We start from the raw sequence: 26,736 nt of genomic DNA, 5'->3' as shown, positions 1-26,736 counted from the left end.
AACCAGTTGGTCTTAGGGCATTAGGTGTTGAGACACCCCTACGAGCTTAATAACTCAAGTTGCAGATACTGATACGTAGATTGTGCAATGTTTGATTCCCTTAAGCTTTTGTCCTTAGCCCATGTAACAAGCGTTGGGCCAATAGCTCCCAAGTTAGTTGACTTTAGGGTATTAAGTGTTAAAACATCCCTTCAGGCTTAATTACTTAGGTTAGGGAGGCTACGAAACCAAACTTATCTACATTTTTATTATCATCATTTTTTTGTTTTTTTTTTTCAAATTATATACTATCCCTTTCCCTTATGTGTTACCTTTAACAAAAGAACATAAATAATGTAATAATCCAATGTGCAACTCACAATCATATGTTAAAGTGTGTGTGTCAAAATGAAGATTTAAGAATACTTGTTAAATGAGCATATGAGCAGAATCAAGTGATAACAATATGAGAGTTTGTAAACCTGAATATTTCAAGAAGTATTCTGATAGACCTTGTTAAGAATGTTTACTAAAATGCATCTCAAGAGTCACTTTAACAAAAGAACTCCTTTACTCTGCCATCCTAGTAACAATAGTTTTGCAAATAGTTTATGAAATAGAAAACACAGATAGTTTTTTTTTAAAATATCAACTACTACACTTTCCCTCCCAACCAAAACAAGATATTGTCCTCAATGTCCTAAGGTAGAAAGATAAAGTATAGAAGACATCACCTGAAATAACGAACACTGACAAACCTGAAACACACTTAAACAAATATAAGAAACTACAAACACAAAATAAAACCAAAAGACACAAATTTTTATAAACTAAGACTCAAATCCAATCTAAGCTTTTTATGGCTTTCCTTAGTTGACCAATTTATGCGACTCATGGAGGGATCAATTACTGGAATGAAAGATTATAGTTGGTCAATCAATTGTTCAGCAGTAATAGCATAGATTATGATTTGTTGTGCCAAAGATGTTAGAAATTCCTATTCCATAGCATGATCAAGAAAAGACAACACCTTATCATAAAAACCATTAATATTTAACAGATCTATGGGTTTATGGTGAATTTGCATTTGGGCCCTAAAGGAAATATGAAAGATCTCTTCCAATGTGTCCAGACCACCTGGTAAGGCAATGAAGGCCTCAACATGTTTAAACTTTGTATTCATTCGATCAGACATTGTGGAGATCTATAGTTCCTCTCTGATTGTTTTTCCAATGATGTCTCCTTGTGCTAAAGCTTTGGGGACAACCCCCAAAACTTGACTACCTCCTAAAAATACAGCAATTGACACACCCCCCATTAACCCAAGGCTGCCTCCCCCATACACTAAATGAATCTTTCTTTCAGCTAGTACCTGACCAAGATGATTTGTTGATTCTAAAAACTCTATTTCCTTCCCAGGACTGGATCCACCGAAAACACAAATATTTTTTATGTGATGACTTGAGGAACCTACCATTTCTACACACTTCTATATATGTTGGATGCATGGGTTGAGTAGAAATGAAGGGAAGGAAAAGAAGATTTTATAGATGAGAAATTGAGAATGCAATCATACCACCTATATGTAAGCCAGCTAGAGTCTTACTCTCTCTCTTTCTTTATTGATTTTTTTTATTTTAAAAAAGCATGTGTATGTACAGTTAGTTGTGATTGTGGCTCACATCCTCCCTTGGTTTCACGTCCAAGAATGGCTTAAATGCCCTCTGTGGATCGAGGATAGGCTTCCCATCCAGTTTTCTTAAAAACTGGCAAACATGGTCTTTTTTAGTCAGATTCTCAAGACTATGTCGAGCATGTTCTTTATGAAAATGGGGTCATAAGTCATGAAATGCACAATGCACATCTTTACTAGGATACGCCTCAAAAGTCAATAGAAGATTATCTAATAATTCCTTATGTTTTGAAATAAATCCTGACTTTTGACAATTTTCACAAGCTTTGCAGAACACATGTGTGTCTTTGAACATGGTGGGCCAATAAAATTCACATTGTAAGATTTTTGCAGTCGTCTTTTTTATGAGAAATTACTCTCACATGTCTCAGAATGACAAAATTTAATTACACTACTTACCTCATTGTCGGGAATGCATTTTTGAAATATTTAATCAGGAAAATATTTGAATAAGTATGGGTCATCCCAATAAAAGTTTTACACAATGCTCAAAAACTTTCTTTTGTCTTCGGTACTCTAGTGAGCTGGCAAAAATCCTGAAGCAAGAGAATTAATATTTTTAGCAAACCAATCTCCGTCGGCCAGACCCGACAAAAGCCTAGCAACCGACGGCCCCCTTGGTCTTGCTGCCACTTGAAACAGAGAAGAATGGGAAAGAAAAGGAAAAGAACCGATCTGTAGAGAGAAGCATATCCGAAATGGAGAAGAAGATAAAGAGAAGCAAAGGAAACAAAGGAAAGAAAAACTAAAATCAACTACCTGTTGCATTTTTAGGTGTTTTGCAAGTCACATCGGCGAGGATGGGAAGAGGGGAGGAAGTTGTGACTGACCCCTGCTTGCCTTGGATTTTTGGGGGCAGCGCGTTAACTCACGCACCGCCACTGTGCATACAAGTCCAGAAGGTTTCCCATCACTGTTAAGGATTTTTGGGGGTCTATTTTGTAAATTTTAAATTGTTTAATTAATTTTTGTTTAGTTAGTTTTGAATTTTTAGAATTTGTAGTGTGGATGTAAAAAAAAGAAAAGGAAAAAAGAAAAAAATGTAGTAAAAGTGAGTGTGTGTGTTTGTATTTATTTTATGAATGTTTTTTATTATTATTTTATTTTTATGATAAAACCACAAAGACAAAAGAAGAATTTAATATTTTGATTTGCTCACGGTAAAATATTATGAACATATACGTAAGTTGTATTCCTGATTCGCTGCGAATAACATAAGTTCAGCAGCAAACACCTGATTTCCTGCTGACAACACAATTCGATAAAAAAAACCTGATTCGCTATGGATATCACAGATTCAACAGCGAACACTTGATTCACTACGGACAACATAATTCGGCATAAAAAACCTGATTCGCTGCAGAAAACACAAATTCGACAGCGAATTGACACGAACAAAAGATTGATGTCTTTTCTAAAGTGCAGGAGTGTTGAAGTAATAAATAACCCAGCAAGACCGGGGTCGAACCACAGGGAGGTTAACTATATAAATTATAAATAACAACAACAACAACAATAATAAGAGTACTTTGAGATGTAAGATTAATATGAGGATTCAACAATGATAAAAACAAATGTCAAGGTTAGAGGATCCACTAATAGTATTAGAAATAAGTATAATACAAACTCTTTTTATTAATCAATTGGAAGCCACACACAAAGGAGGTTCTAATCAAATGATTTATCCTTAATAATTCATTGTAAATTTTTAACATGGTCATATTAATTATCTTATTTTAGTAACACCATACTTTTAAATATTGTCTGGGTTGCAGGACAGATTCAGACTTCTCTGTTGTTGCTATAATTTGGACTTGAAAACGGCTTTTTTAAATCTTGGACTCCCATGAAAGTTTTAGGCCTATGTCTTAGCTTTCCATCCATATAAAGCAAACCTAAATCCAAGATCTACAATTCCAAATATGACCCAATGACCAAACAGTATTCCAGTTTGGACTGAACCAGCATCTCTTTTCTAAGTTTGGCCCTCTCTTTGTCCTTTCAATTTCAGTACTTAAACTCATCAATCAATCCTTTCATTGTATGTGATAGGCCTACATTTAAGATGAACATTTACCATAAATTAGAGGTATCTTATAGTATCAGACTTGTTATTATAAAACATGTTTTAGTTAAGGAGTTATTGATACTTCAAGTGCAAATTGATGATATAAAACCTTGATAAAAATGAACTTTTAAGTACTAATCACACCCCCCAACCAGCTTAGTACTAGTCCCTAGTAATCAAAGTGTTAAAATAGTAAAACAAGTCTGATACTATAAGTGTAAACACCCAAAAGAATATATATATATATATATATATATATATATATATATATATATATATATATATATATATATATATATAATTGATGACTCAGTTTTCGCTGTCGATTTCTTGATCGGCAGTGACGCAGTTTCCGCTGCCGATTTTTGGATCGGCAATGATGCAGTTTTCGCTACCGAGGCAGAAATCGGCAGCGATGCAGTTTTCGCTGCTGATTTCTTGATCGGCAGCAACACAGAGCTGGGAGGGAGGGGTAAAACCGATTTTAGATAGACCAAGACAAGGATAAGAACATATCTAAACCAACCCCAAACAACCCACCTCATTTAATGGGGAGTATAAATACAAGGAAGAGAGAGAGAGGATGACCCATCCTTTTCCCAAAGCTGTCTCCAGCAGTTGCATGTCGTTCTTCCCCTCTTCTTTCCCAACAGAAACCTAAACCAAACCAGTAGAGAGTGCCTTGTGAACATGTGAGGGAAAGATGAGACCTTGAGAGAAGATTTGACAGCTGCCTAGAAGGAGGAAGAACCAGCAGCTAGAAAACATGAGAGGAAGAAGAAGGAGGAGAACCAGCAGGAGAAGAGAAAGAATAGTGTCAAACCTTCCTCAAACTTAGTTAGATTTGAAAGGAATGGATCATAAAACTCCCTTCCTCTTCTCCTTAAGACCCAAAACCAGAAATGAAGAAGAAGACCCTAAGAAACAATTGACCTAAGACCTAAGCTAGCTATGAAGGAAACTGAAATTAACTAAGAGGATAAGGAAACAGAAACAAAATAAGGCCAAATTCCCAGAACATCTAACAAAGAAAAGTGAATAAAATGGAAATAACAAATTATGGTAGAGAGCTGGCCTTAACTATAGGGTTGGCCAGCATGCATGTATGTGTGTTCTGCTGGAAGTATTGAAGGATTATGTGTTGAAATTGATGGTTTGAATGTGTGTGTCCTGCTGGAAATTATTGAAAGAGTATATGCTGAAATTGATGATTTCATTGTGTGTGTGTTCTGTTGGAACTTAGTGACAGATGATATGTTGGAATTGTTACAGCATGTGAGGTGTGTGTTGTTGCCAAAATGTGAGTTCAGCAGCGAAATTTTGGTTCGCTACCGAAGCTGTGTCGTCCGCAGTGAATTAGCATTCGCTGCCGAATGACGTGTTCTGCAGTGAATTTGTGATTCACTGATGAAACTGAGTTTCTACAGTGAATTAACATTCGCTGCCGAAATTGTGTCGGCTGTAGCGAATTAACATTCGTTACTGAATCGTGTGTTCTGCAGTGAAATTGTGATTCGCTGCCAAAGTTGTGTCGTCTGCAGCGAATTAGCATTCGTTGCCGAGTGACGTTTTCTGCAGCGAATTTGTGGTTCGCTGACGAAACTGAGTTTCTGCAGCAAATTAACATTCGCTGCCGAAACTTTGTCGGCTGCAGCGAATGACCATTCACTGCCGAAATTGAGTTGTCTGCAGCAAAATTGTGATTCGCTGCCCATGCTATGTCATCCGCAGCGAATTAGCATTCGCTGCTGAATCGTGTGTTCTGCAGCGAATTTGTGGTTCGTTGACGAAACTGAGTTTCTACAGCAAATTAACATTCACTACCGAAACTGAGTCGGCTGTAGCGAATTAACATTCGCTGCCGAATTGGGTGTTCAGCAGGGAAATTATGATTCGCTGCTGAAACTGTGTCGGCTGTAGCAAATTAACATTCGCTGCTAGATTAAGCTGTCTGCAGCGAACCAATTTTCGCTGCCGAATCAGCAAGTTGCAGTGAACCAGTTTTCATTGCCGAATCAGCAAGCTGCAGCGAACCGGTTTTCATTGATGAATTGGTAGCCTTTAGCGAACCAGTTTTCACTGACGAATTGGTCGCCTATAGAAAACCAGCTTCGCTGCTGAATTGGCAGCCTTCAGCGAACCAGTTTTCTCTGCCAATTTCTACAATATGCCTCCTAGGCTGAAATGACTTATATGTTAGTAACAATTTCATGGTATGATGATGTAAAATATGGGAAACTTGAATGTGAACATATGAACTCTTGAAATAAGTGTGGTGACGAATGTGATTCAAAGATACCCATGTACTGATTTATGACCATTGATGTTTTAGGTGGTGCGGTCGGGATTGGACCATCGTCAAGACCAGAACAACCCGCAAGTGGAGCAGGTAGGTGACTTGCACTTTCCTTTTTCATACGTTGAATAATAAAATACTTTATCATGAACGTTACCATATTGTGTTAGAACAGATATTAGATTGTCGAACACTTAAACGTTGACAAATGGTTGATTAGCTTTGGCTAATGGCATCCGAATGGATGGCCGGGATGAAAGATTGATTAGCTTCGGCTAATGGCATCCGAGTGGATGGCCGGGACGAAAGATTGATTAGCTTCGGCTACTGGCATTCGATTGGATGACCGGGGTGAGCGAATGGTTAACCTCAGCAAATGATGCCTTAAGAGGATAGCCAGATTTAAGATTATGGTTGATTGCAAGAATTGGTGCATCTATATGTACTACACGTTGTTTATACCAAGTACATGAAGAAACTATAAATGTTAATGCTTCATTTAACTACTAGATCGTTTAATATCATTATTATTATTATTATTATTATTATTAAGTAATTGCACTCTCTTAAATGTTTTGTGCTACAGCAGGGACGTCACACCAATGAAATGTCTAGGAAACCTAATACATGGGAACCTACTTTTGCAAGGAATCATGTAGATGCATTCTAAATCACAATGTATTTTGTATGAACCAATGTACTGAATGTATAACTTTTATTTGATCCTTTTGTTTAAATTCGTAATGGCTATTAGTATGACAGGAATGCAAACTCATGTCTATGTATGTATATTTTTAATATGAACTTCTAATCATGCAACCATAATATTATGTGTTTATGTAAAATTCACTTTTAAATGAAATGTTGATTGTATGGATTGTATTTTGATGATGTGAGGAATCATATTCGTCAATTTCCGGAACCATGTGTGTCAAGTATATATAAAAAATAAATACTGTTGTTTTGGGCTTAAAAAGCCGGGTTGTTACAATAAGATACTCTAAGAGGCAATCAAGTTTTAGCAAAAGGGGACATCATTGGAAAAACAATTGGAGAAGAACTATAGGTCTCCACAATGTTTGATCGAATGAATGCAATGTTTAACCATGTTAACACCTTTATTGCCTTACCAAGTGGTCTAGGCACATTGGAAGAGATCTTTCATATTTCCTCTTAGGCCCAACTACATATTCACCATAAACCTATAGGTTTGTTAAATGTTAATGGTTTTTATGATAAATTGTTGTCTTTTCTTGATCAAGCTATGGAATAGAAATTTCTAACATCTTCGGCACGACAAATCATAATCTCTGCTGCTGCTGCTGAACAATTGATTGACCAACTACAATCTTTCATCCCTGTAATTGATCCCTCTATGAGTAGTATAAATTGGTCAACTATGGACAACCGTAAAAAGCTTAGATTGGATTTACGCCTTCATTTGTAAAAACTTTGTGTCTTTTGGTTTTATTATTGTGTTTTGTTGTTTCTTATATTTATTTAAGTGTGTTTCAGGTTTGTCAGTGTTCGTTGTTTCAGATGATGTCTTCTATACTCTATCTTTATACCTTAGGACATTGAGGACAATGTCTCGTTTTGGTTGGGGGAAAGGGTAGTTGTTGATATTAAAAAAAATAACTAATTGTGTTTTCTATTCATAAACCATTTGCAAAACTATTGTTACTAGGATGGCAGAATGAATGAGTTCTTTTGTTAAAGTGACTCTTGAGACACATCTTAGTAAACATTCTTAACAAGGTCTATCAGAATACTTCTTGAAATATTCAGGTTTACAAACTCTCGTATTATTATCAATTGATTCTACTCATAAACACATTTAACAAGTATTCTTAAACCTACATTTTCACACACACTTTAACATATGATTGTGGGTTGCACATTGGATTATTACATTATTTATGTTCTTTTGTTAAAGGTAACAACTAAGGGAAAGGGATAGTATAATATAAAAACCACAAAAAACAAAAACAAAAACAAAAACAAATTGATAATATTGATGATAATAAAAACATAGATAAGTTTGGTTTCATAGCCTCCTTGACCTAAGCAATTAAGCCCGAAGGGGTGTTTTAACACCTAATACCCTAAAGTCAACTCACTTGAGAGCTATTGGCCTTGTGCTTGTTCATGGGTTGAGGAGAAAAGCTTAATGGAATCAAACATGGCACTATCTACGTATCAGTATATGCAACCCGAGTAATTAAGCTCGCAGGGGTGTCTCAAAACCTAATGCCCTAAGACCAACTAGTCTGGAAGTCATTAGCTGAAAGCTCGTTATATGGGTTAAAGATGCATTGTGTTTTAAGTTATATGTATATATATTAGAAAAAAAAAAACAGATAATAATCCCAACCTAAGGAAGTTTAACCTTAGAAAAACATTAGAATATAATATTATTTTCTTCCAATAAAAGCCCCATCATCTATGTTTTCATACATTAAGCACATAAAAAGAATGTTTATTAATATCTTTTTTCAACAGTATGAAGCAAATATATAAATTTAATGAGAGTTTGTTTATTTGGATAGATTAATGGAAGTTGAATGATGAATGTCTTGCATTGTGGAACTTGAAAATTGTTTTTTATTTTAACGCTTTGATTACTAAGGAATAGTAATAAGCTGGTTGGGGAGTGTGATTAGTACTTAAAAGTGCATTTTTATCAAGGTTTTATATCATCATTTTGCACTTGAAGTATCAATAACTCCTTAACTAAAGCATGTTTTATAATAACAAGTCTGATAATATAAGATACCTTTAATTTATGGTAAATGTTCCTTTTAAATGTAGGCATATCTCATAATTCAAAGGATTGATAGATGTGATTAACTATTGAAAGTGAAAGGACAAAGAAAAGGCGAAGCTTAGAAAAGAGATGTTGATTCAATTCAAATTGGAACACCATTACATTGTTGGGTCATATCCGAAGCTGTAGATCTTGAATTTTAGTTTGGTTTATATGGCTAGAAAGCTAAGACACAAGCCTAAAACATTCGTTAAGAGTCCAAGATTCAATTCTACCGTTTGGACGTCCAAATCTTAGCATCAAAAGAGAAGTCTGAATCTGTCCTGCAGCCCAGACACTATTCAGTGTTCAACCTATATCTCAAGTTGTAGAAGTCTAAATGACCTCATTCTTGTTTTATTGGAAAGCTGCGACAATTTCCCAGAACTTTCATGAAAACTATCTGTTCAAATTTTGATGTTAACAATGACGTTTTCTACATACAAAAAGATAAGGATTGTTACCAAGTCAAGAGGTGGCCACCCACTCAACAATTAGTCATAAAATCAATAGTTCCGGATTTTGGCCTATAAAAGGAGGCATTTGCCATGCATTTTGGCATCTTAGTGCTCAGATTAAAATCATTTTCTTGCTTTCTTTCTTTGTATTTTTGTAATGTTTAAGTTTTGCTTTCATTAATCTCTTGTTTATGCTTTTCATCATAACTATGTTCTTATCTAGTTTATTTATATTTCTCTTCTTTATAATGTTTAGCTAAGTTTATTATGTAAAGGTGAAAAGGGTACACTAATGGTGTTAGAATAGGTATAATATAAACTCAACATGGACTTTAATGTTTATATCCAAGAAAGTTTGTTATTAATATTTCTTATCTTTTTATCTTATTAATTCTTAATACCTTGCTTGTAAATGGTTAATCTAGATCTGTGTTGTATAACACTTGGTACAACAAATGCTTGACACTTTCATAGCCAACCATATGGTATAACCTACACTTGTGCTATGAAATGAACTTGATTTGTTGTTAACATCATGAATTCCTGATAATATTTAAAAGTATGGTGTTACTAAAATAAGATAATTAATATGATCATGTTAAAAATTTATAATGACTTATTAAGGATAAATCATCCGATTGGAACCTCATTCATGTGTGGTTTCCAGTTGATTAATAAAAAGAGTCTATACAATACTTATTTCTAATACTATTAGTGGATCCTCTAACCTTGACAATTGCTTTTATCTTTGATTAATATTCATGTCAATATCATATCTCAAAAGTTCTCTTCGACTCCTTTTCATTTGTTGTTTATAATTTTATATAGTTCACATCCTTGTGGCTCGACCCTAGTCTTGATGGGTTATTTATTACTTTGACACTCCTGCACTTGAGATAAGACATCAATCTTTTGATCGTGTCACACGACCACCTGTTGTTTTTTGCTCTTCCAAGACACGAAATTACCTCCAACAAACATGCAATATCTAGTGGTAGAACATCTATCTAATGCATTTCCTGCAAAATCAGAATCTGTGTATCCTGTAATATTTGTATGTCCATTGCGTATCATAACAATGCCACGACTAATAGTCCCTTTCAAGTATCACAAAATACATTTCATCATGTCAAGATGTTGAGCTGTAGGAGCATGCATGTATTGGCTCAATAAGATAACAGCAAATGTAATGTCTGGTCTAGTGATTGTCATGTAAATCAATTTTCCAACAATCCTTTAATAAATAGTGAATGTTGGGAGAGGTTTGCTTGATGAATCCTGTTGTAGCTTGCTGTCCAAAAAAGTAATAGCTGGCTTGGTATACAGCATTTCAACATCCTGTAGCATGTCTAGGATATATTTTCGTTGATTAAGAAACACACCCTTGCTGGAAGTAGCCATTTCTATCCTCAAGAAATACTTAAACTTCCCAAGATCTTTAATGGAGAATTGCTGTTACAGATCAACCTTTAATTTTGCAACAGATGTTTCATTACTTCCTGTGATAATTAAGTCATCTACGTATACAAGCACAATAAACTTGTCTGCAGAATTTTGTTGAATAAAAGTGAAGAGTCAGCATTACTTCTTGTGAAACCAAGTGTCTGTAAAGCAACACTTAACTTAGCATGCCATGTTTATGGACTCTGTTTCAATCCATAAATGAATTTGTGAAGTTTGTAGACTAGGTTACAAGAGTGACTTTGTAGATGTCTTGGGATTGAGCTTCTTGAAATGACTTGAGTTCATGTACTTCAGAGATGGAGGTAAGGAAGGCTCGGTGATCTGAGGACAATTTATCATATGCTAGAACTTTAAAGACTAGATGCTTAACAGTATATGTTACATACTCTTGTAATCTAGGAGGAGGCTGACGTGTTCTGTGAGACATTCTTCTAGGAACTTCATCACCTTGAATAGCAAGGGCTTCTATAATGGGATAAAAAAACATCAGGTGCTAGAAATGCACCTAGAAGATCCGCAGCAGTGGTGGAAGGAGATTGATCAACAACAGGCTGAACTCTAATATCTGGAACTTTAGGAACTTGTTGCGGCAGAGAACATACATTCTAATCATAATAATTGGAACTAGGCAGTAGAAACAAGTTAAAAACATCCTCTTCTTGCCTATGGTAGGGTAATAAGGAGTATCTTCAGAAAATCTAACATCTCTTGAAACATACATTTTCTTTTGTGATGGATTATAACATCTGTATCCCTTTTGTGTTTGAGAATACCCCAAGAAAATGCATTTGATAGCTCTGGAATCAAGCTTAACCCGTTTTGATAAAGGTAAGTGTACAAAACATGAGCATCCAAATACCTTTAGATGTGCCAATTTAGGACTTGTAACCTGAAAAACTTCAAGAAGAGATTTAGAATCCAGCACATGGTTGGGTAAGTGATTTATGAAATAGATAGTCGTAAGAACACTGTATGACCAAAAACCCTTTGGAACGTGTATTTGTAACATTATAACATGATTTTTTTCAAGCAGATCATTATTTTTCCGTTCAGAGACCATTTTGTTGTGGTGTACCAACACAACTAGTCTGATGCAATATGCCATTAGAGTGTAAATAATGTGTCATGTCTTTGGACATGTATTCTGAGCTATTATATAATCATAATGTTTTAAGATGATCAGAGAATTGATTTGTAATTAATGTATGAAAATCATGAAAGCAAGAAAAAAACATCGCTCATAGCCTTTAACAAATACACCCATGTGACTCTAGAAAAAACATTAATAAAGGTTACAAAATATTTATAACCATCAAGAGACGTATCGAAAGGTCCCCATACATCTAAGTGTATAAGTTCAAATGCATAAGTTATATGTGTAGTAGAATTATTAAACAAAAGTTTAGATGATTTAGAAAAATGGCAGATCTCACTTTCAAGAGGTTTCGAGATGGAAACTGAATTTATTTTGCTAATTATATAATCTGACGGATGTCCTAAAAGACGATGCCATAGGAGTGGCTCATATGATGTTTTGAAACTAGTCTGAAGGCTTTTGAGAACACGATTATGATGAAAAAAATAATAAAGACCATGCAGGAAAAAACCTTCACCAATCATCTTCTTGGTTAATTGGTCATGAAATATAACCTTGTGATGAGTGAAAATTACATCACAGTTGAAAGTAGAAGTTATCTTACTAACTGAGAATAATTGAAAAGGAAAAGAAGGAACATATAGAACATCAGACATGATTTCATAGACAATCTTAATTTTTCCCTTACCCTTCACAAGAGACCTCTTCCCATTTGCTACCGAAACAAAGGTAGGAGAAACAAATCTTTTAAGGTTAGAGAAATTTATCAACTTGTTTGACATATGATCAGTAGCTTTAAAATCAACAATCCAAAGATCATGCATATTATCAAGTTCTAATGCAGTCATAAAAGCAGTCAGAATACCTTGGCCGTTGTTTATGTCTGTCTTTGCTAGAAAATTCGTGAGGTGACTGATTAGTGCAGTGAGTTCTATTGATGTTGTTCTAGCTAGTCCAGTAGTTCTAGTGATTCTAGACTGCATCTTTCCATGGTTGTGTTTGTCCTACAGATAATTAGCAAAGTCATGTATCAAGGCAGTGAAGTTATCAGTTTATAGAGTTAAATCTATCAAATGTGCTTTATAGTTTGTTCTCCTCTAGAGTCCTCTTTGCTCATTGGAAAATCTGGGTTTGAGTTCTGGATGCAGCTGCCAACACCGATCAGTGTGGTGTCCAGTATTATGAAAATAGCTGCACTTTAACTCTAAATGTTTTCCCTTGAATGATCTACCATCACCCGCTTGTTTTGATAAAAAAAAAAAAAAAGCATGCTCAAGCATACTGGAACTAGATTTCTCACTATAGGGCATTATCTTGACATGATAACCACGAGTAGCTGTTGTTCTATACTAAGTTTCATGATTCATCACCTTCCTGTGAATTTCTTCATGGTGAATCGTTGTTGTCACAGACTATAGAGATGGCAGTTCTGGGTTCATTAGGATGTGGCTTCGTAGATCTACCAAGAGCTAGAAAATTTTATCTTTCTCTGTTCTTCTGCGTAGGACAGCAGCATCACAGGTGTGAGGACGATAAATCTCTAGTTTGTTCCATAGACTTTTCAAATTTCCAAATAGTTGAACAAATGATCTGCTATCTTGATGGAGGTTTGCAATTTTCATGGTGAATTTGAAAAATCAGTATTGCATTATTTTGGTTACCATACATGTCGCAAATGGCATTTCAAATATCACGTGCGGATTCAGACTAGCTGAAAATTTCAGCCAAGTTTCATTCCATAGAATTAAGAATCCAAGACATTACCAATTGATCTTTGGATAACCATATTTTGTATTCAGGAGAGTCCACATCTGGAGAAGTTAAACCATTGATGAATCTCAATTTTGATCTTCCACCAAGAGCAATAGTGACGACTCTTGACCAAGGAAGATAACTGAATTCATTTAGTAATACTGAACTCAATCATTGAGCAGTATTGGTGTCATTTAGTATTATTGTTGAAAAGAGGAGTTACCTTTGAGCAAGAACTTTCTTCTATAGTGGTTGTAGAAAATTCTTCCATAAGAGCATAAACTAATGCTCAATTAATGATAGAAACCTAGCTCTGATACCATGTAGAAATTTAGAGAAGTATAATCTCTCAATCATAAATTTATTGATGGCAGAGTACACGTATATATAGACTAGAATCAGTTCCTAACATGGCAGCTACTAGATTTCATTATGTCCTTGGTTATGAAGGAAATAAATAATAATTACATGATCATCTAAAATAGGTAATAGACATAACATATATAAGGCAATATAATAACTACAGGATCTTGTATATTGTCTCTTGATGCTACAGTATATGATCCATTAATCTTTAGTATTTGTAGTATCTACATCATTAATCTTCAGTATCTGCAAGGATCTACAACTTATACTATAATCTTCAAGAACCAACATCAGTGAAAAAGAAGCAGTGGCTTCTAGCAAGGGAAAAAAAATGGACAACAGAACTAAAACAATAGTAGGCCTACTTTAAAAGCACTAAATGGGAATGTTTCCTGAAGTGGATCGGTCCACGAACACGAAGGATCCATTACGCGTTTTAAATAGACACATCATTAGGTTCAAAGCGAAGGTATTGAAAGAAGCATTGAATGGATTGGTTGTGTAAGTTTCAGACAAGGTTGAACTCGAGGATCATTTGGAATATCAAGAGGGGACTTTATTACATTTAATTCATGTGCAAGAGGGGCCCAATCCAACCTTATCTGGGCTATGAAGTTTCAATAATAAAGCTGTTAATTTTGTACTAGTTTCGGCCAATTATGTTATGTAATGTTTCCACGTGTTTTGTGGAGTCCTAACTAGTATTAGATTTCCTATTATATATGGGAAGATTGATTATTTCCTTTAAATATCAGAATTTATTATTTTTATTTTATTTCCTTGTCAGGTGAGGAGAAAACACAGCAGAGAAAACAAAGGAATCCAGACTGACATAGACAATACATGGCTAGCATAATTTGTGTTTTCTAATATTGGAATGATACCTAGAGGTGGCAGAAAGGAGCATTAAAAGCAGCTTTCTTTTCCTTCCAAAAAAAGGATAAATACAAGACTAGGATGAAAATTATATTCTAACTTGGAAACCAAATGGTTGACAACTTCTCCTTTAGTTCCAAGATTAGTGGGCAACATTATAGACTATAAATAAGTCTTGTATCAGACCTATAATGTTTTCTTTTCTTATTCTTTTCTCACGGCAGATAAAGACTTAGGACATATAAGCTTTATTTTTATTTTGTTAGCTACAACTTAAAGCTTATTTGGTTCAAAGTAAGTTTGAGCTTACTAGTAAAGGTTTTGGGTTAGTTTTTGTATGTGGATTTATTCAGTTCACAATGGTAGATCCATTAAAGTTAGTTTTTCAAAACTATTTAAATACATGTAAGCCTAAATTTTGACAATCATTGATGAATAATACTTCTGAACTTTTCAATTTTAACGTGTGAGAGAGCTTCTTGAATGAATTGAATCTGACTTATTGAAGATTAAATGGTTTCGTGATGTCATTTGATTTCATTCCAATAGTGCTAGTGTCTTAGAGCAGGTTTTTATTGTCTCTCTTATTGGACTTTTTTCAGCTTTCCAGGATCAGATCTCTTTTTTATTGTGAATTGCATGACAATGTGATCATGAGATTCAGATTCCTTGCTTGTATTAGCCATGGCTGAGCTAAATAGATGAAAGTGCAAAAAACATAAAAATGAAGCAGCCAATCATGAACCAGAAATAGCACACTAACACACGAGAAAAGGAAGATACTGGAAATCACAATCAGAAAAGGAAGGCTGTAAAAAGGCAAGATAAGGTAGGGGAAAACTTTAATTGAAGATTCAATAGAAAACATTAAAAAAAAACCGAAAAAATAATGAGCTAAAATAGAGCACTAATGAATGGAACAAAAACACTACAGCAAACCAAGACCCCCTAACAAGAACAAATAGCAAGCTGAAAGTGCTATTGTAAAAAATAAAATAAAAATATGAAACATTACAAGACTTCAGCTGAAGTAAAATCCAAAGTAGAAAGTCAAGCCTCACTAAGAACAAGTTTTGGGAATATTGTCCCTTAATGAAGCCACCTCTAAGTGGCCATAGATAAAGGAATCACAAAAGAAAGCAACTTTTAAGGGTGATCTATGACCTAATAAACATGAAGTTCCACCAGTAAAACAGTTGAATTCGAAATCAAGCATTATAACTAGAAAAAAAAAATAGCGCAGGTGGCAAGCAACGCGTCAGCATAGATTTTAACAAGGACAAAACCAACCAAGAGAAAATACTAATAATAACTTATTTGTTTTTGTTTTTAAAAGTATTTTTAAAAAAAATATTTTTTTTTGTTATTTTTTTTGTTTTTAAATTAATATTTTTTGATATTTTTATATTACTTTGATGTACTAATATGAAAATTAATTTTTAAAAAATAAAAAAATATTATTTTAATATATTTTTGAACAAAAAACACTTAAAAAAATCACTACCACACTCTCAAACACCTTCTAAATATCAGGTCCAACCAAGTAACTTAATATGTAGTCATCAACAACATACAAACTCTTACCAAAAAACAACCTAGAGAAGCAATGAACAACAAAGCATTTAGGAAAATCATCTAAAACATTAAGAGGCAACAAAGAACTTTTTTTAAAAAAATTATTGATAAAAAAGAGAGAATAATAAATAACATTAAAAGGCACACTTTAGAACAAAACCAGAGGAACAAAAAAAAGTATAAAATACTAAAACACAATAAAGATTCACAATATTTTAATGCAGAGAAAAGAGAAAAACACACAACTTTTTTTTTTAAAAAAAAAATTTAATAGGTTGAAGACTAGGTTTTCACCAAGTCAACAAGTCAATTTGAGTTTGTAATCAAGTCTATTATATTTTTTAATTTTATTTTTTTTAACCCAAATGAATTCATGAGTTTTTATAACTATAGTTGCTGCTATTAGAGAATGAGGTTTCTATTATTATTATTATTATTATTATTATTTTATTATCATTTATTTTTTACTCCTTCTATTAACCCAAGGCTACCTCCCCCATACAGTAAATGAATCTTTCTCTCAGCTAGTACCTGACCAAGATGATTTGCTGATTCTAAAAACTCTTTTTCTTTCCTAGGACTGGATCCACTGAAAACACAAATGTTTCTTATGTGATGACTTGAGGAACCTTCCATTTCTACACACTTCTATATCTGTTGAATGTATGAGTTGAGTAGAAATGAAGGGAAGGAGGAGAAGATTTTATAGATGAGAAATTGAAAATGCAATCATACCACCTATATGTAGGCTAGCTGGATTATCTCTCTCTCTCTCTCTTTTTTTATTTATTTATTGAAAAAACATGTGTATGTATAGGTAGTTGTGATTGTGGCTCACATCTTCCCTTGTTTTACGTTCAAGAACGGCTTAAACACCCTCTATGGGTCAGGGATAGGCTTTCCATCCAGTTTTCTTAAAAACTGGTAAATATGGTCTTTTTTAGTCAGATTCCCAAGACTATGTCGAGCATGTTTTTTATGAAAATGGGGTCATAAGTCATGAAATGAACAATGCATATCTCCACCAAGATACGTCTCAAAAGTCAATAGAAGATTATCTAATGATTCCTTATGTTTTGAAATAAATCCTGACTTTTGACAATTTTCACAAGCTTTGCAGAACACTTGTGTGTCTTTGAACATGGTGGGCCAATAAAATCCATATTGTAAGATTTTCGCAGTTGTCTTTTTTGACGAGAAATGACTATCACATGCCTCAGAATGAAAAAATTTAATGACACTACTTACCTCATTGTTGGGAATGCATCTTTGAAATATTTGATCAGGAAAATATTTGAATAAGTACGGGACATCCCAATAAAAGTTTTGCATGTCGCTCAAAAACTTTATTTTGTCTTCGGTACTCCAATGAGCTAGCAAAAATCCTGAAGCAAGAAAACTGATATTTTTAGCAAACCAAGGCATTGAACTAAGAGAAATTAAGGATTCGTTAGGAAAGTAATCATCGATTGGTGTGATGTAGGATGTCGGATGTCAGATCGATTGTCACTCTTGAAAAAAGATATGCATCAACATTTTCAATGCCTTTTTCATCCACGATTTCTTTCTAAGAATAAATCATTTGCAAATCTTCAGATTCATCCAACTCAATTTTAATCAAAGTAGATTCAACTTGATCATGAACTAATTCTTCAATAAAATCTACTTCTTGTAAATCATTATCATCTCTAGGTTGCTTGCAAATGTTGAAAATATTCAGCTCCAATGTCATGTTTCCAAATGATAGCTTCATCAGTCCATTCCTACAATTAATCAATGCATTAGAAGTTGCAAGAAATGGACATCCTAAAAAAAAGGAAATGAATTACATGCTTCAATAGGTTGTGTGTCCAAGACAATAAAATCCACAGGATAAATGAATTTATGGACTTGTACTAACACATCTTTAACTATTCCTCTAGGCACGTTTACAGATCTATCAGGAAGTAAGAGAGTTATAGAAGTTGGTTTTAACTCACCTAGATTGAGACTTTGAAAAACTGAATATAGAAGTAAATTCACACTAGCTCCAAGATCAAGTAAAACTCTTTCAATTTTATGTTCTCTAATAAAGCAAGAAATTGTAGGACAACTAGGGTCTTTATATTTCAAAGCATTACTTGAGTGTCCAACTTATATTTCAAACTCATTGATGTTGAGTTTTACTTGGTGCCTCATAAGCACCTATGGTGTCCTAATTTTGAGCATTTTCAGCTAGCAAGTCTAGGTACTCCATTGCTTCATTAGGGTCTTTATGTTCAAAAGTTCCATTGCACATCAATTCAACCATTTGCCTATCTCTAGGTGTTAACCCTTCATAAAAATGTGAAACCAATCTCCATGTTTCAAAACCATGATGAGGGCAAGTATTAAGCAAGTCTCGATACCTATCCCAACATTGGTAAAAAGTTTCTCCTGGTTTTTTAGTGAAAGTGATGATTTATCTTTTAAAAGAGTTTGTTCTGTGAGATTGAAAAAACTTCTTTAGAAATTGTTGTTGCATTTCATCTAAATCACGAATGGATCCTGGTCTCAAATTTTATAGCCATGTTTTAGCTTTATCTTTTAATGAAAAAGCAAAAAGCTTTAATCTGATGGTGTTCATGCTACCATTTGAGTTATTATAAGTGTTATAGACCTCCTCAAATTCCCTTAAATGCAAGTATGGATTTTCTAAATCTAAGCCATGAAAAGAAGGTAAAAGTTGAATAATGCCTAGCTTAAAATTACAATGAGATGCATCGAGAGGAAAAACTGTGCATGAGGGTGCACTTGTTCTTGTGGGATTGATGTGGTCTCTAAGTGTTCTAACACAGTTATTCTCATTATTCTTGTTGTTACTAATTTTTTTGAGCCATACGTGCTAATGGAGATGGTGTATATCCCCTTTAAATTGAAGGTAGGAGTTTAGTTCAAGGTTGCTGGGAGATTGACAAAAACAAAGGAGAAGGAAATGTTTTTCGGACCGTGTTTGAGCTGGCATCTGCTCTCTTTATCCTTCCCCTTTGCTACTGAAATCGTCAAGATTCTTAGACTAATTAGGAGTCTTTAAAATGCTAAATTCGTTCCTTTGCTATCTAGTCTCTAAGGATAGATAAATCCTCAAAAACTACACTAAAAAACTGGCTTTGCGTTGTTGTAATTTTTTTGTTTCAACTTAGGCTTTGATTCTGATCTGGTTCCATGCAATATCCAACCATCCCGGCTATATTTTGTCACTCATAACATGTTGAAAAATTGACCTACACTTTTTATGGCACACTCTCAGTCAAAGTAGGATGCCTAGCATCGTTAGTTTCTTAAATTAGATCAGGAGATCCTTTTTGACCAACCAGGTTGCAGCCAATTTCTGTACTTCAAAGTGAATTTTTCTCACTCTTAATCCTTCATGAAAGTGTATTCCTATAAGCATAGATGAATTTTTATTTTTGAATCACCTGATTTTGATATCAAAAGCTCAAGATATCCCTGTTTGAATATCTCAAAGTGAAAGTAGAGAACTCTGCCGCAAGCAGGATTCTGACCCGAATTTCACACTAAAGGCTTTGTTTCCATCATGATTTTGCTGGTCTTTATTCTTAGGTTATACTCTCAGTCATATCGGGATGCTCAACATTTGTCAGTTTTTTAATCAGATCAGGAGACCATTTTTACTAGCTAGATTGCGGCCCGATTCTGTTCTGTAAAACAATTTTATCTCACCTCGAATCCTTCATGAAAGTTGTAGTCCTACACGTGTAGATGAATTTGGGTTTTTGAATTGCTTGATTTTGATATCAGAAGCTCAAGATATTCACTTCTGAATACCTAATGAGGAAGTGAAAATTCTGCCAAAAAACTTTTCTGCCGCAAAATTCTGCAGCAAAAATTTCCTACCGCAGGAAGGATTTTGCCCCCCAAGTTTGCAGTACTGAATTGAAAAACAAACTGAAAGAAAGGAGTTAATTGCTGATAAAGATTGGAAGAAGCTTAGCTGGGTTTTGGGAAGAAATAGAAAAAACAGGGATAGGATTAGAAAAAAATTATGCCATGATGGGTTACATTCCTGTTGCCTTTCTAAACGACACCATCTGTCTTTTTTACACTAGTTCTCTTCTTTGGCTAGAAGATGCTATATGAGAACAACCCTATTTTGAATTAATAAGCATGGTACTATACCCCGTCTGCAACCTTTTTCCCTCCGCTGCAGCTATTCCTTGTCATTTTCTGTTTTTGGCATTTCTCATGTCCTTGCATTCCACAAAACAGTCCTCCTTTTCATGCTAGGTTGGCAGCTACAAGAGGGAACGACTTTGTACCTTCAGTGCTAGCTAGGGGAAGAGGATGCAGAGGGAGCCTCACACCATCGAAGGGCTTGGACTTCATCCCTAATTCACACAGCTAGGATGAGGAGGCATGAGAGGGACCTCCAAGTCTGGCTTAAATATATATACAAACCGTGAAGGGAGAGAGAGAGAGAGTTTAAAAGACAGAGAGAAAAAAAAAGAAGGGAGGCGGGGGAGAGAAAAAGAAATATAGAACTAGACTAGCTGAGGTTAGAGAAGCCGAAAATCATTAAGAACGGGAGGGGATTACCTTGAGTTTATCCTACTCTATCGAACCGGGGTTGACAAAGACTCTAAGAGGTTTTCGAAAAGCTCCCAATGGCAGGAAAAGAGAAAGGCTTGCTTTGGGTCATTAGAGGCAAAAAGGTGGAAGCTTTGCAATCAACTACGTATTCATCTTCTGTAGGATCTGCAGGTATGAGTTTGAACTTGCCTTTGCTTTAACATATGTAAAGATGTTGGTTTGTTTTTTGTTTTCCCTTAAAAACATGTTTCTACTTCTATTTCGGGACATCATTTTCCATCAGCAGCAAAGTTACATGCTTTCTCATTGTTACATCCAAAACTTTGAGTCTAGATTTCTATTACTATTAGAGCTGCATTTTTTATTGCTCTTTTGTTGTGAGGGACTGCATGCCCACCGGTTTGTTTTCCATTTTTGCAAGCAAAATCTGCAGGTATAGGTTTCGGCCTCTATGTTTTTTTTTCTCTACTATACTACAACCCTTGCATGTGTGTTTCGTCATGTTCCAGAACCGTTTCTTTCCTTTGCTCTAGATGGTTGTGTTCTGTTGAAAAATGTTTTTTAAATCCCATCAACCCAAGGCTGCCTCCCCCATACACTAAATGAATCTTTCTCTCAGCTAGTACCTAACCACGATAATTTGTTACATCCAAAAATGTTTGATGAATGTATAGGTTGAGTAGAAATTAAGGGAAGGAAGAGAAGAATTTATAAATGAGAAATTAAAAATGAAATCGTACCACCTATATGTAGGTCAGCTGTAGTCTCACACACTCTCTCTCTCTGTTTATTAATCATTTATTTTGAAAAAGCATGTGTATGTATAGGTAGTTGTGATTATGGCTCACATCTTCCCTTGGTTTTACGTCCAAGAACGACTTAAACGCCCTTTATGGGTCGAAGATAGGCTTCTCATCTAGTTTTCTTAAAAACTGGCAAACAGGGTCTTTTTTAGTCAGATTCCCAAGACTAAGTCGAGCATGTTCTATATGGAATTGTGTCCATAAATCATGAATTGTACGATGCACATTTCCACTAGGATGCGTCTCAAGGGTCAACAAAAGATTATCTAAAGACCCCTTACTCAGGCCATCCTTAATGAATTGTATTTTATCTTCACGGTTTACAGATACCATTCCTAAAGAACGAAATGTCGCATTACAAGTCCATCTGGCACATCTGTGACAGACTTTCAGTCATTTTGCATGATGTTTCTTTGCAAAAGTGCTTTTACCTGTTCCAGACATGTGTGCAATGAAAGAATTGGACTCATTTGATAATCGGACCTTTGCTTCAATTAGCCAGCGAATATCTTCAGGAATTCCATGATTCATTAACAACCATGATTCATTAACAACCTCAATCTTGCACACCTAGCACGGTAAATTTTTGTAATCTCATTTGGAGGCAAAGCGGGAAAATACCTTTTCAATTTTTCAAGAGTGGTGTCCATTTTCAAATGAGTATTGGGGAAAAGATTCACAGAAGGGAGAAAGAGCAGAGAATTGTACAAATATATACATATATCAGTTATTATGGGAAACTGAAAGAACCGACTTAAGTCATGGAGTACCGTTATCCGCCATTTGACCGGGGTAAGAGAGAGACTATCAAAACAAAAGTTACACCAAAACAAAACACAAAACAATGTGAGAAAAAGAATCAATCTTTATATATAGGATCACTCAATTCAATAGAGTTATTTTCAACCGAAAAATTATCAAAACAAACTTTCAAACGGTGCCTATTTACCTTGAAAACATTGCCATTCTTTGGATTCTCGATATCACAGACCCTATATGGATACACATGTTTCACAATAAAAGGACCACTCCATCTTGATCTTAGTTTTTCAGGAAACAGATGGAGTTGAGAATTATAAAGCAAGACTTTTTGACAAACATTAAATGTTTTTCTCAGTATTTTTTGTCATGAAACTCTTTGATTCTTGCTTTATGAATTCTTGAATTGTCATATGCATCATTTCTTATTTCCTCAAGCTCATTTATTTGTAATTTTTGCAATTGACTAGCATCATCAAGGTTTGAATTTAAATTTTTAATAGCCCAATAAGCTTTATGTTCAATTTCCACAGGCAAGTGACAAAGCTTTCCATAAACTAGTCTATAAGGTGACATACCTAATGATGTTTTATAAGCAGTTTGATAAGCCCAGAGTGCATCATTAAGTCTTAAAGACCAGTCTTTTCTATTAGGGTTCAGTGTTTTCTCCAAGATCTGTTTGATCTCTCTATTAGCAAGCTCTACTTGTTCACTAGTCTGAAGGTGATAAGGGGTGGCAACTTTGTGTGTGATACCATATTTCTTCATTAAAGATTCAAATGGCTTGTTGCAGAAATGTGTTCCATCATCACTTATCATGGCTCGAGAGATTCCAAATCGACTCAAAATATTGTCTTTCAAAAACTTTATCACTGTTTTGTGATCATTGTTTCAACTTGAAATTGCCTCTATCCATTTTGAAACATAATCTACTACGATTAATATGTACACAAAACCAAATGATGGAGGAAATAGACCCATGAAATCTATACCCCAACAGTCAAAGATCTCAATGACAAGAATAGAATTTAAAGGCATCATGTGACTTTTTGAAATAGATCCCAACTTTTGACAATTTTCACAAGTCTTGCAGAATGCATGTGAGTCCTTGAACATGGTGGGCCAGTAAAATCCACTTTGTAAGATTTTTGCAGTTGTCTTTTTTTAGGAGAAATGACTTCCACATGCCTTAGAATGACAAAATTTAATGACACTACTTACCTCATTATCAGGAATGCATCTTTGAAATATTTGATCAGGACAATATTTAAATAAATAAAGGTCATCACAATAAAAGTTCTTCACTTCGTTCAAGAACTTTCTTTTATCTTGGGTACTCCAATGAGCTGGCAATTGTCCTGAAACAAGAAAATTAACAATATTAGCAAACCAAGGCATTGTAGAAACGGAAAGTAAAGATTCATCGGGAAAGTAGTCATCGATTGGTGTGATGTTAGATTTTGAATCTGTTGTCAATCTTGACAAATGATCTGCGACAATATTTTCGATGCCTTTCTTGTCTTTGATTGTGATATCAAATTCTTGAAGTAACAAAATCCACCGCACCAATCTAGCCTAGAATCTTTCTTAGAAAGAAGGTATTTCAATGCTGCATGATCACTAAAAATAACAACAGGTGAGCCAACAAGATAAGACCTGAATTTATCATATGCAAATACTACTGCAAGTAATTCTTTTTTAGTGGTGGTGTAATTCATTTGAGCACTATTTAAAGTTTTACTTGCATAGTAAATCACATAAGGTTTCTTATCTTTTCTTTATCCCAAGACAATACCCACGACATAATCACTAGCGTCACACATTATGTCAAAAGGTAATGACCAATCAGGCGATTGAATGACAGGAGAAAAAGTAAACAAGTTTTTAAGTTTAACAAAGGCTTCTTCACAATGTTCAGTCCATTCAAAAATATTATCCTTTGTTAGAAGGTTACTCAAGGGCTTAGATATGACACTAAAATCTTTGATGAACCTTCTGTAAAAGCTAGCATGTCCTAAGAATGATCTAACATCTTTAACAGATTTTGATGTTGGTAAGTTGGTAATTAACTCGATTTTAGATTTGTCAACCTCAATTCCTTTTGATGAAACAATGTGACCAAGTAAAATGCCGTTTGTTACCATAAAGTGACATTTTCCCCAATTCAGTACAAGATTCTTCTCTTCACACCTGCTTAAAACCTTTTCTAAATTAGTCAAACAATCATCAAATGAATCACCAAAAATAGAAAAATCATCCATAAAAATCTCAAGAAAATGTTCAACCATATCGCTGAATATGCTAAGCATGCATCTTTGAAACGTGGCTGGTGCATTATATAATCCAAAAGGCATCCTTCGATATGCAAAAGTATGAAATGGACATGTGAAAGTAGTTTTCTCTTAATCTTCCAATGCAATTTCAATTTGATTGTAACCTAAATAGCCATCTAGGAAACAATAAAATTCATGACTTGCAACTCTTTCTAGGATTTGAGCCATGAAAGGTAAAGGGAAATGATCTTTTTAGTCATTGAATTAAGTTTCCTATAGTCAATGCACATGCACCAACCAGCAACAATCCTAGATAGAATTAACTCATTTTTCTCATTTGTTATCACAGTGACTCCAAACTTTTTGGGTACAAATTGGGTAGGACTTACCCATTTGCTGTCAGAAATAGGATAAATGATTCCATTAACTATAAGCTTAATGACTTCATTTTTCACTACTTCTTTCATATTAGGATTAAGCCTTCATTGCATTTCTCTAGAGGGTTTAGCATTTTCCTCCAAATAAATTCTGTGTGTGCAAATCAAAGGGCTAATTCCTTTTATGTCAGCTATGGTCCATCCTAATGCATTTTTGTGCATTTTTAGAGTCCGTAATAACTTACCTTCTTAATGTGCATAAAGTTTGGAAGAGATTATTATCGAAAAAATTTCATTTTCTCCCAAAAATGAGTATTTGAGATTAAATGGTAACGACTTCAAATCAGGTTTTGGTGGTTGAACACTTGAAGGTATGGACTCAATTGATCGTGGTGGAAATTCTTCAATTTGTGGTCTCCAATTACATGCCTTTGATTCTTCCTGGAAGTAGACCATTTGCAAATCATCAGATTCATCAATCTTAGTTTCACTAGAAGTGGTTTGAAATTAATCATGAACTAATTTTTCAATAAAGTCCACTTCCTGTAAATCATATCATCTCCAATGTCATGTTTCCAAATGATAGCTTCATCAGTCCATTCCTACAGTTAATCAATGCATTAGAAGTGGCAAGAAATGGACGTCCTAAAATGATAGGAATTGAATTACATGCTTCAACAGGTTGTGTCTCCAGGACAACAAAATCTATAGGGTAAATGAATTTATCAACTTGTACTAACACATCCTCAATTATTCCTCTAGGCACTTTTACAGATCTATCAGCAAGTAAAAGAGTTACAAAAGTTGGTTTTAACTCACCTAGATTGAGACTTTGAAAGACTGAATATGGAAGTAAATTCACACTAGCTCCAAGATCAAGTAAGGCTCTTTCAATTTTATGTTCTCCAATAAAGCAAGAAATTGTAGGACAACTAGGGTCTTTATATTTCAAAGCATTATTGTTATGAAGAATGACACTTACTTGTTTGCCTAAAAATGCTTTCTTTTTCACATTTAGTTTTCTCTTCACAGTGCACAGATCTTTCAAAAATTTAGCATAGGAAGGAACCTATTTAATAGCATCCAACAAAGGTATATTGATCCTTACCTGTTTGAAAGTTTTAAAGATTTCAGAGTTGTGATTGACTTTTCTTTGTTTGGTCATGGCATGAGGAAATGGAAGTGCTGGTGGGGAATCAGCCTTTTCTTTGCAATGTTCAGGTTCAACCCCTTCCTTACCCTCAAAGATAGACTCATCATCTTTCTCACAAGGTTCAAGAATGAGTTTTTCAATAACCTTACCACTACAAAGAGTGATGACTGATTTGACTTGATCCATGTGTTGGCTTCTGAAACTACTTGCATTTGCATTGTATTGCCCCTTTGGATTTTGTTGTGATTGAGATGGAAACTTACTTTTCTCTTGGAAACTGAGAGCAGATGTTAATAAAGCAAGAAATTGTAGGACAACTAGGGTCTTTATATTTCAAAGCATTACTTGAGTGTCCAACTTTGCCTTTTTTCAA

The sequence above is a fragment of the Populus alba genome, chromosome 8, assembly GCF_005239225.2.
Source record: "Populus alba chromosome 8, ASM523922v2, whole genome shotgun sequence".
NCBI lineage: Eukaryota > Viridiplantae > Streptophyta > Magnoliopsida > Malpighiales > Salicaceae > Populus > Populus alba.
Note: the sequence above shows the minus strand (reverse complement) of the source record.